Source organism: Salvelinus fontinalis, chromosome 39 (genome assembly GCF_029448725.1).
Source record: "Salvelinus fontinalis isolate EN_2023a chromosome 39, ASM2944872v1, whole genome shotgun sequence".
Classification (NCBI taxonomy): domain Eukaryota; kingdom Metazoa; phylum Chordata; class Actinopteri; order Salmoniformes; family Salmonidae; genus Salvelinus; species Salvelinus fontinalis.
This window is the reverse complement of record NC_074703.1, coordinates 21,803,501-21,811,851: the sequence shown is the minus strand read 5'-3', so window position 1 is coordinate 21,811,851 and position 8,351 is coordinate 21,803,501. Positions and strand designations below refer to the sequence as shown.

Sequence of the window (8,351 nt, the reverse complement as noted above, 5' to 3'; positions counted from 1 at the left end):
TTTAAATGGGGTACTGACTGATTGTGTATACTGTCTGTCTGTCTGTCTGTCTGCCTGTCTGCCTGTCTGCCTGTCTGCCTGTCTGCCTGTCTGCCTGTCTGCCTGTCTGCCTGTCTGCCTGTCTGCCTGTCTGCCTGTCTGCCTGTCTGCCTGTCTGCCTGCCTGCCTGCCTGCCTGCCTGCCTGCCTGCCTGCCTGCCTGCCTGCCTGCAGTTCACCAGAGGAGGCACAGAAAGGGACGGCATGGGGTCTGTACATCGAAACAACAAACAGGTAAGACCATTCTACCGTGCATCCACTAACCATAGCCCCAACTCTAGCATTATATGCACGTACCGGTTCAACCCACATGAAAAAATACTATAGTATACTATGGTATGAATACTGTTGTTTTTAGACTTTACTGTAGTATTTACTGTTAACTATTGTATAAATACTGTTGTAAAAAAATGCTATTATATACTATAGTAATGTAGTGTTTTTGCAGACTGTACTATACTGTAATATTTAGTGTAGTGGGGAGAACGCCTCAATCTGGGCCAATTCATTTTTCCCCCTTCGCCTTCTAATAATTTGGCCAGGTAAAAAAAACATTGACCGAGCATTTCACAATCTGACATAATGGTAGCCTACCATTTGAGATGTACATTGTAGATTTATTTATTTCCTGGTTCTAGGCCAATTTAGAAGCATTTTGAATGAAAAGCCATTTGGAAGCCAAATGTGCCAGCTCACAGAAATTAATTTAATGCCCATTACTACTAAAAGAGCACATTTTCCACAACCTGTAGGTAGGATTGAGGTCAGATCTAATACTTCAGAGCTTCTACTATATTCTATAAGCTGTAGGGAACAGGGGGTCTATACTTGGCATGTAGGTTTCTGACTCATGGGTGGCACAAATTGCGATATGGGGAGGGGAATGGGTATATGCAAATGAAATGGTATTTACTATAGTATTCTTCAGGATACTACAACATTCTACTATATATTATAAGTACTACACGTCATTTAGGAATACTACAGTGTGTAGTATAGTATTTTACAGTATACTACAGTTTACTATAGAATTAAATAGTATGTATTGTAGGATTCTATAGTAAACTAGTATTTTTTCATGTAGGAACCATTACCTTAGCCTCAAACAAAACCATTACCCTAGCCCTAGCTTACCGATTTGTGTCAAGAACAGCCCAACAGTTTCCTGTGTGTATCAGCAATGGTCCACCACCCAAAGGATATCCAGACAACTTGACACAACTGTGGGGAGCATTGGAGTCAACATGGACCAGCGTCCCTGTGGAACGCTTTCGACACGTTGTAGAGTCCATGCCCTGGCGAAGTGAGGATGTGGGGTTCAACTCAATATTAGGAAGGTGTTCCTAATGTTTGGTATACTCAGTGTTTATCGCCATGGTTAATAATACTGCATGCTTTTCAGAATCTCATGCTGTTGCTGTTGACCGCGCCACCCCAGGACTCCAAGACCAGACTACTCTCCATAAAGAGATAACCATACCTTACACCCTTCAGTTTGAAAACTGCGAAAGGGCTAACTTACTGCAGTTTTAACTTTGTCTTAGATTTACTCTTAAATTAGATTTTAGTCTTCGTTACATTTTTGTCATTTAATCTTTTATTAATTTTTGTTATTTTCAGTCAACAAAAACCTGGAACAATTTCAGGTTAGTTTTAGTCACATTTTAGTCTGCACATTTTTTTCTACATTTAAATCATTCATATTTACCTCTTACTTGCATCATGTGCACACTTAGCTCTCAAAAGCCCTTCTCTGTAGGATATTCAGCGGTTAACTTCGGTCACTACTGGCTCCATGTGAACTGCAATGCTGGCGCTGTGTTTTAACTTTTAGAAACGTCAATAATCATCAGATGCAAAATGGTTTTCGAAGCATCTTTCATATCTGAGAGAAATATTCTTAAAAAAAAAAAAGATACACTTACTTACCAAGATTTGCACAGATCCATAAGCTGTGTGTCTCCAGCCGGCAAACTACACTTCCGCTACACTTCCTCCCCAGTTATGCTTACACACAGGTGTTCGGCGCATGCTAGATAGCTTATGAGCACAGATGTTTGCCTAAGTCTTCCGTAAAACAAGTGCTGTAACTTTGAGATATGGCCGTGTGGGAGCACCAATCTTAACCCTATAAAGGTGTGTAGTAATTTAACCCTCAGTTTAAAAAAAAAAATCTCACTGATATGAAAGATTCCTCATGTTTCTAAAACCTTGCCGCAAGCGATGCCTGTCAACGTTCAGAGCGAGCGTCGGGTCCCCAGGAAAAAGATACTATCCTGAATATGTGCTAAAGGTAGTTAGCATTTTTGAATGGACTCACATAGCCTTGTCCAACTAGGCCTACTATCGCTTTGTAGGCTATACCTTAGCTGGAAACATTATAACCAATGCCAGCCATAATTTAAGGATATAAAGCCTACAGGTTAAGAAATTTAGATCAGATTTTCTCCACATAATAACCATCAGAGTTGGTTAAATAACAGTGCTTTCCTTGAAAATAGGAGAATATGAGCTCTCCCACAATGCCAGAAGTATTACTATACTCCTAATATTCAGCAAAAATCATTCGTTTTCCCAATTGGAAAAAGCAACTGCAACTCGCTATTGCCAACAAAGATGAATAAAAGCGCACATGGCACAATAGACCTTCTGATAAGATCAGAGCAAAAATGACCTAACTGAAAGCAAAGATTTAAAATACATTATTGTTTCTAATTGAGGTTAATTTGTTACAATTTATGTATCCTGTCTGCGCATCAGCTCATTGGGAGCTATGTTTGTGGGAGAGCCATATCAATACAACCAGCCCATGCAACAGAAAGATGTTATCGGCTAATGAGAGGATTGCATTATATATTCTGCACAGGGATGCATGCTTATAATTGGACAAAACAGATTTAAAGGAGTTTCATGTGAAATTGAATGTCCATTTTCGTCAACTAAAATGAAAAGTAATTGGTAATAGTTATAGTTTTTTACAGAGCATTTCGTCTCATCATTAGTTTCCTCAGGAAAAATAGGTTGTTGACTACGGAGAGTTCAAAAATGCAATGCTTAAATGCTAAATAGGAATGTGAAAATGATAAATGAATTTTTATGTTCATATCAGTGTGCATAATTCATACCACAATTGAATTACAAAGTTAAAATGAAAATAGAAAATGATTAAATGAAAATTGGAAATGGTAAACAGAAATTCTAAATAAATCGCTAAATGGAAAAAGACAAATGGTAAACAGAAAACCATAAATTTAAATTGCATAGTGTCTGTTTTCATTTTCCAACTACTCAATTAAACATTTTCTCTTTTAAATTAGAATTTTCATTGTGTATGCAAATTTCTTCTTGGAGGCATGAGCCAGGAGAGCAACACCACACCCCCATACAGTAGTACATCCAAGCCATACAGGGCTCTCTGTACATTGACTTTAGACTAGTGTAACCAACACACAGCGTGCGAACTGACCCAGGTCTCCTGCGCACCAGAAAAGTATAGACCTGCTAAGCTGAAGCCTAGGCATTGACTCAGGGAGCGAATGCAACTCTTCAGGTCTCAGTCAAGGTTAGACCTACTCATCATGCATGTGTGTTAACGGAACCATCTCAGTTACAATTCACCATCCTTTGAACTCCTCCGAGAACCTTCTGAGCGATGGCACAAATATGACTGACAGGGTTCGAACAAGGGTGTTTTGCACATCAGAAGAGCGCATTGAGTATGATGGCGCCGTCAGAGATGGTCGCCTCGCTTCAGGTCCTTAGGAAAACTATGCAGTAATTTGTTTTTTTAAATGTATTATTTCTTGCATTGTTAGCCCAGAAAATCTCAAGTGTTATTACACACAGCCGGGAAGAACTATTGGATATAAAAGCGACGTCAACTTACCAACATACCGACCAGGAATACGACTTTCCCGAAGCGGATCCTTTGTTCTTATCCCAGAAGCCGATCCAAAACAATGCAGTCACCGCAGGAGAGGCTGACGGAGCGGCCTACTGGTCAGACATAGAAGGCGAGCACACCATACACCACATCCAAGCATATTACTTGCCAATGTCCAATCTCTAGACAACAAGGTGGACGAAATTATTGCACGAGTTGCCTTCCAGAGAGGCATCAGAGATTGTAACACTCTGTTTCACGGAAACATGGCTCACCCGGGATATGTTGTCAGAGTCGGTACAGCCACCCGGTTTCTTTACGCATCGCGCCGACCGAAACAAACAACTCTCTGGTAAGAAGAAGGGCGGGGGTGTATGCCTTAAGATTAACGACTCATGGTGTGATCATAACAACATACAGGAACTTAAGTCCTTTTGTTCACCTGACCTAGAATTCCTTACAATCAAATGTCGACTGCATTATCTACCAAGGGAACTATCTTCGATTATAGTCACAGCCGTGTATATCCCCCCCCAAGCAGATACCTCGAGGGCCCTGAAAGAACTTCACTGGACTCTATGTAAACTGGAAACCATACATCCTGAGGGTGCATTTATTGTAGCTGGGGATTTAAAAAAAGCTAATCTGAGATCAAGGCTTCCTAAATTCTATCAGCATATCGAATGCGCTTCACGGGCTGGTAGCATTCTCGACCATTACTACTCTAACTTCCGCGATGCATACAAAGCCCTCCCCTGCCCTGCCTTCGGCAAATCTGTCCATGACTCCAATTTGTTGCTCCCAGCCTATAGACAGAAACTAAAACAGGAAACGCCCGTGCTCAGGTCTATCCAACGCTTGTCTGACCAATTGGAGTCCACACTTCACGATTGCTTTGATCACGTGGACTGGGATATGTTCCGGGCAGCCTCAGACAACAACATTGATGTATACGCTGACTCTGTGAGCAAGTTTATTAACAAGTGCATTGGTGATGTTGTACCCACTGTGACTATTAAAACATTCCCTAACCAGAAACAGTGGATTGATGGCAGCATTCGCACAAAACTGAAAGCGTGAACCACCGCTTTTAATCAGGGCAAGGCGACTGGAAACATGACAGAATACAAATGGTGTAGCTTTTCCCTTCGACAAGGCAATAAAACAAGCAAAGCGTCAGTATAGAGACAAAGTAGAGTCAAAATTCAACGGCTCAAACATGAGATGTATGTGGCAGGGTCTACAGTCAATCATGGATATAAAAAGAAAACCAGCCCTGTCGTGGACATCAACATCTTGCTCCCAGACAAATCAAACAACTTCTTTGCTCGCTTTGAGGACAATACAGTGCCACTGACACGGCCCGCTACCAAAGCCAGGGGGCTCTCCTTCATTGTGGCCAACTTGAGTAAAACATTTAAGCATGATAGCCCTCGCAAGGCTGCCAGCCCAGACAGAATCCCTAGCCAGCCGCATCCTCAGAGCATGCATATTCAATCAATCCCTATCCCAGTCTGCTGTTCCCACATGCTTCAAGATGGCCACCATTGTTCCTGTTCACAAGAAAGCTAAGGTAACTGAACTAAATGACTATCATCATTTATAATAACTCACTTCTGTCATCATGAAGTGCTTTGAGAGACTAGTCAAGGATCATATCACCTCCACCTTACCTGTCACCCTAGACCCACTCCAATTTGCTTACCGCCCCAATAGGTCCACAAACGACGCAATCTCCAACACACTGCACACTGCCCTATCCCATCTGGAAAAGAGGAATACCTATGAAAAAATGCTATTCATTGACTACAGCTCAGCATTTAACACCATAGTACCGTTCAAACTCGTCATTAAGCTCGAGACCCTGGGTCTTGACGCCGCCCTGTGCAACTGGGTCCTGGAGTTTGACGGGCCGCCCACAGGTGGTGAGGGTAGGAAACACATCAGGAAACACACCCGCTGATCGTCAACATTGGGGCCCCACAAGGGTGCGTTCTCAGCCCTCTCCTGTACTCCCTGTTCATCCATGACTGCATGGCCATGCATGCCTCCAACTCAATCATCAGCAGACGACACTACAGTGGTAGGCTTGATTACCAACAACGATGAGACGGTCTACAAGGAGGAGGGGAGGGCCCTCGGAGTGTGGTGTCAGGAAAATAACCTCTCACTCAAGTCAACAAAACAAAGGAGATGATCGTGGACTTCCCCCCGCAACAGCGCCTCTTCAACCTCAGGAGGCTGAAGAAATTTGGCTTGTCCCCTAAAACACTCACCAAATTTTACAGATGCACAATCGAGAGCATCCTGTCTGGCTGTATCACTGCCTGGTACGGCAACTGCTCCGTCCATAACCGTAAGGCTCTCCAGAGGGTAGTGTGGTCTGCACAACGCATCACCGGGGACAAACTACCTTCCCTCCAGGACACCTACAGCACCCGATGTCACAGGAAGGCCAAAAAGATCCTCAAGGACAACAACCACCAGAGCCACTGCCGGTTCACCCCGCTATCATCCAGAAGGCGAGGTCAGTACAGGTGCATCAAAGCTGGGACCGAGAGACTGAAAAACAGCTTCTATTTCAAGGCCATCAGACTGTTAAACAGCCATCACTAACATAGAGTGGTTGCTGCCAACATACAGACTCAAGTCTCTTGCCACTTTAATACATTTAATAATGATATCACTAGTTACTTTACAAATAGTCACTTTAATAATGTCTACATATCCTACATTACTCATCTCATATATAAATACTGTATTCTATACCATCTACTGCATCTTGCCTATGCTGCACGGCCATTGCTCATCCATATATTTATATGTACATATTCTTATTCATTACATTTACATTTAAGTCATTTAGCAGACGCTCTTATCCAGAGCGACTTACAAGTACATACATTCATACTTTTTTTTTTTTTTTTGTACTGGCCCCCCGTGGGAATCGAACCCACAACCCTGGCGTTGCAAGCGCCATGCTCTACCAACTGAGCCACACGGGGCCCCCTCTACCAACTGAGCCACACGGGGCCCCCTTATACACACATTAGTGTGTATAAGGTAGTTGTTGAGAATTTGTTAGATTACTTGTTAGATATTACTGCACTGTCGGAACTAGAAGCACAAGCATTTCGCTACACTCGCATTAACATCTGCTAACCATGTGTATGTGACCAATAAAATTTGATTTGGTTTGATTAGTCCGCTAAACCAAAGTCTGGTTCCCCAAGCTACATTGCCTAAGCTTTGACTTAGCAGGCTAAAATGTTATTCTTGTTTAGAAGACACCAGGTTTGAACCCCTTCGTTAACAGAGCGCATGACATGTCAAAAATGTACAACTGCAGGTGGTGTTGTGTTTCTCTCCTGGTCCAAACCTCCAAGGAGCAATTTGCATACAGATTGAAAATGAAAAAAGAAAAAGACAATAGAACATGCTAAATGGGCAGTTGTAAAATAAAAAAAAGCCACTTTCCACATTGCATTTACCATTTTCTGTTAATCATTTTAGAAATTATTTTAACCGTTTCCAATTTTCAATAAACCATTTTCAATTTTCATATTAACATTATCATTTTATTGTGACATGAATCATGTGCACCCATATGCAAATATGAATGCATTTATCATTTTTGCTTATCAATTGAGCATTTAAGCATTGCATTTTCGAATTGATCACCCGAGTAATTAGTTGTTGACAAAATGAACACGGACTTACGGACAGAATTCACAGCCTAAACATTGCACTTAGGCCTCAGCCTAAATAGATAGACTTGTTACAAGAAGCCAATAAATAGTTATAAAGCTAAAATAAGTTCTCGGTTTATTGTGGTGGAACTGCGTACAGGAGTTGACTGATATTTCAGACGCTTTTGTGTTGTGTGTACAGTATATAGTATGTTTTAATATATTTAACTTTAACTTTATGAGGAAAAATGTTACTGTATGTGATGTATGTGATGGTTGTAATACATGTTTTATAATATTTAGCATTTATATTCCACATAAACTCATATTGCTGCCATTTCTGTGTTTCTGTGCATTTGAAGAACTGTAATAAAAGCCTAGTTATTTTATGCTGTCCAGAGCAAACCTGCCTCAGTGTTAAATGAAGAAAACCAATACATTATCTTTCTTGCATAATTATTTCTTGGACTTTTAACCTACACAATAGAGTCTACCTTGTAAAAATAAAAAGTCTCAAAACACCATGATTGCGTAATGAAATCATGAAAAGTAGAGCACCTAAGCTGAGATCTGGTGTTTGGAGAGTGTTTGAATGTAAACACAAAGTGTTTTAATACACAGAATTTGAAACACCCAAATTGGTTCTTCAACCTGAATATTGGTGTTTTTAAGAGAGCGTGGTGAAAAAACTTTTGAGGTTTCAGTGCATGTAAAAAGCAGCATCAAAACACATACATTGTT

General features: G+C 41.2%; 1 long non-coding RNA gene and 1 other non-coding gene across 2 annotated transcripts; one reads left to right on the top strand and one right to left on the bottom strand.

Annotated features, from left to right (window-relative positions):
• The first annotated feature begins 36 nt into the window (after positions 1-36).
• LOC129838479 (uncharacterized) lies at positions 37-7,999 on the top strand. Its single transcript, XR_008756854.1, has 2 exons — positions 37-272; positions 1,441-7,999. It is a non-coding gene; the product is annotated as an uncharacterized LOC129838479 (long non-coding RNA).
• Positions 6,853-6,928, bottom strand: trnaa-ugc (transfer RNA alanine (anticodon UGC)). The gene has a single exon. It is a non-coding gene; the product is annotated as a tRNA-Ala (tRNA).
• Positions 8,000-8,351: the final 352 nt, after the last annotated feature.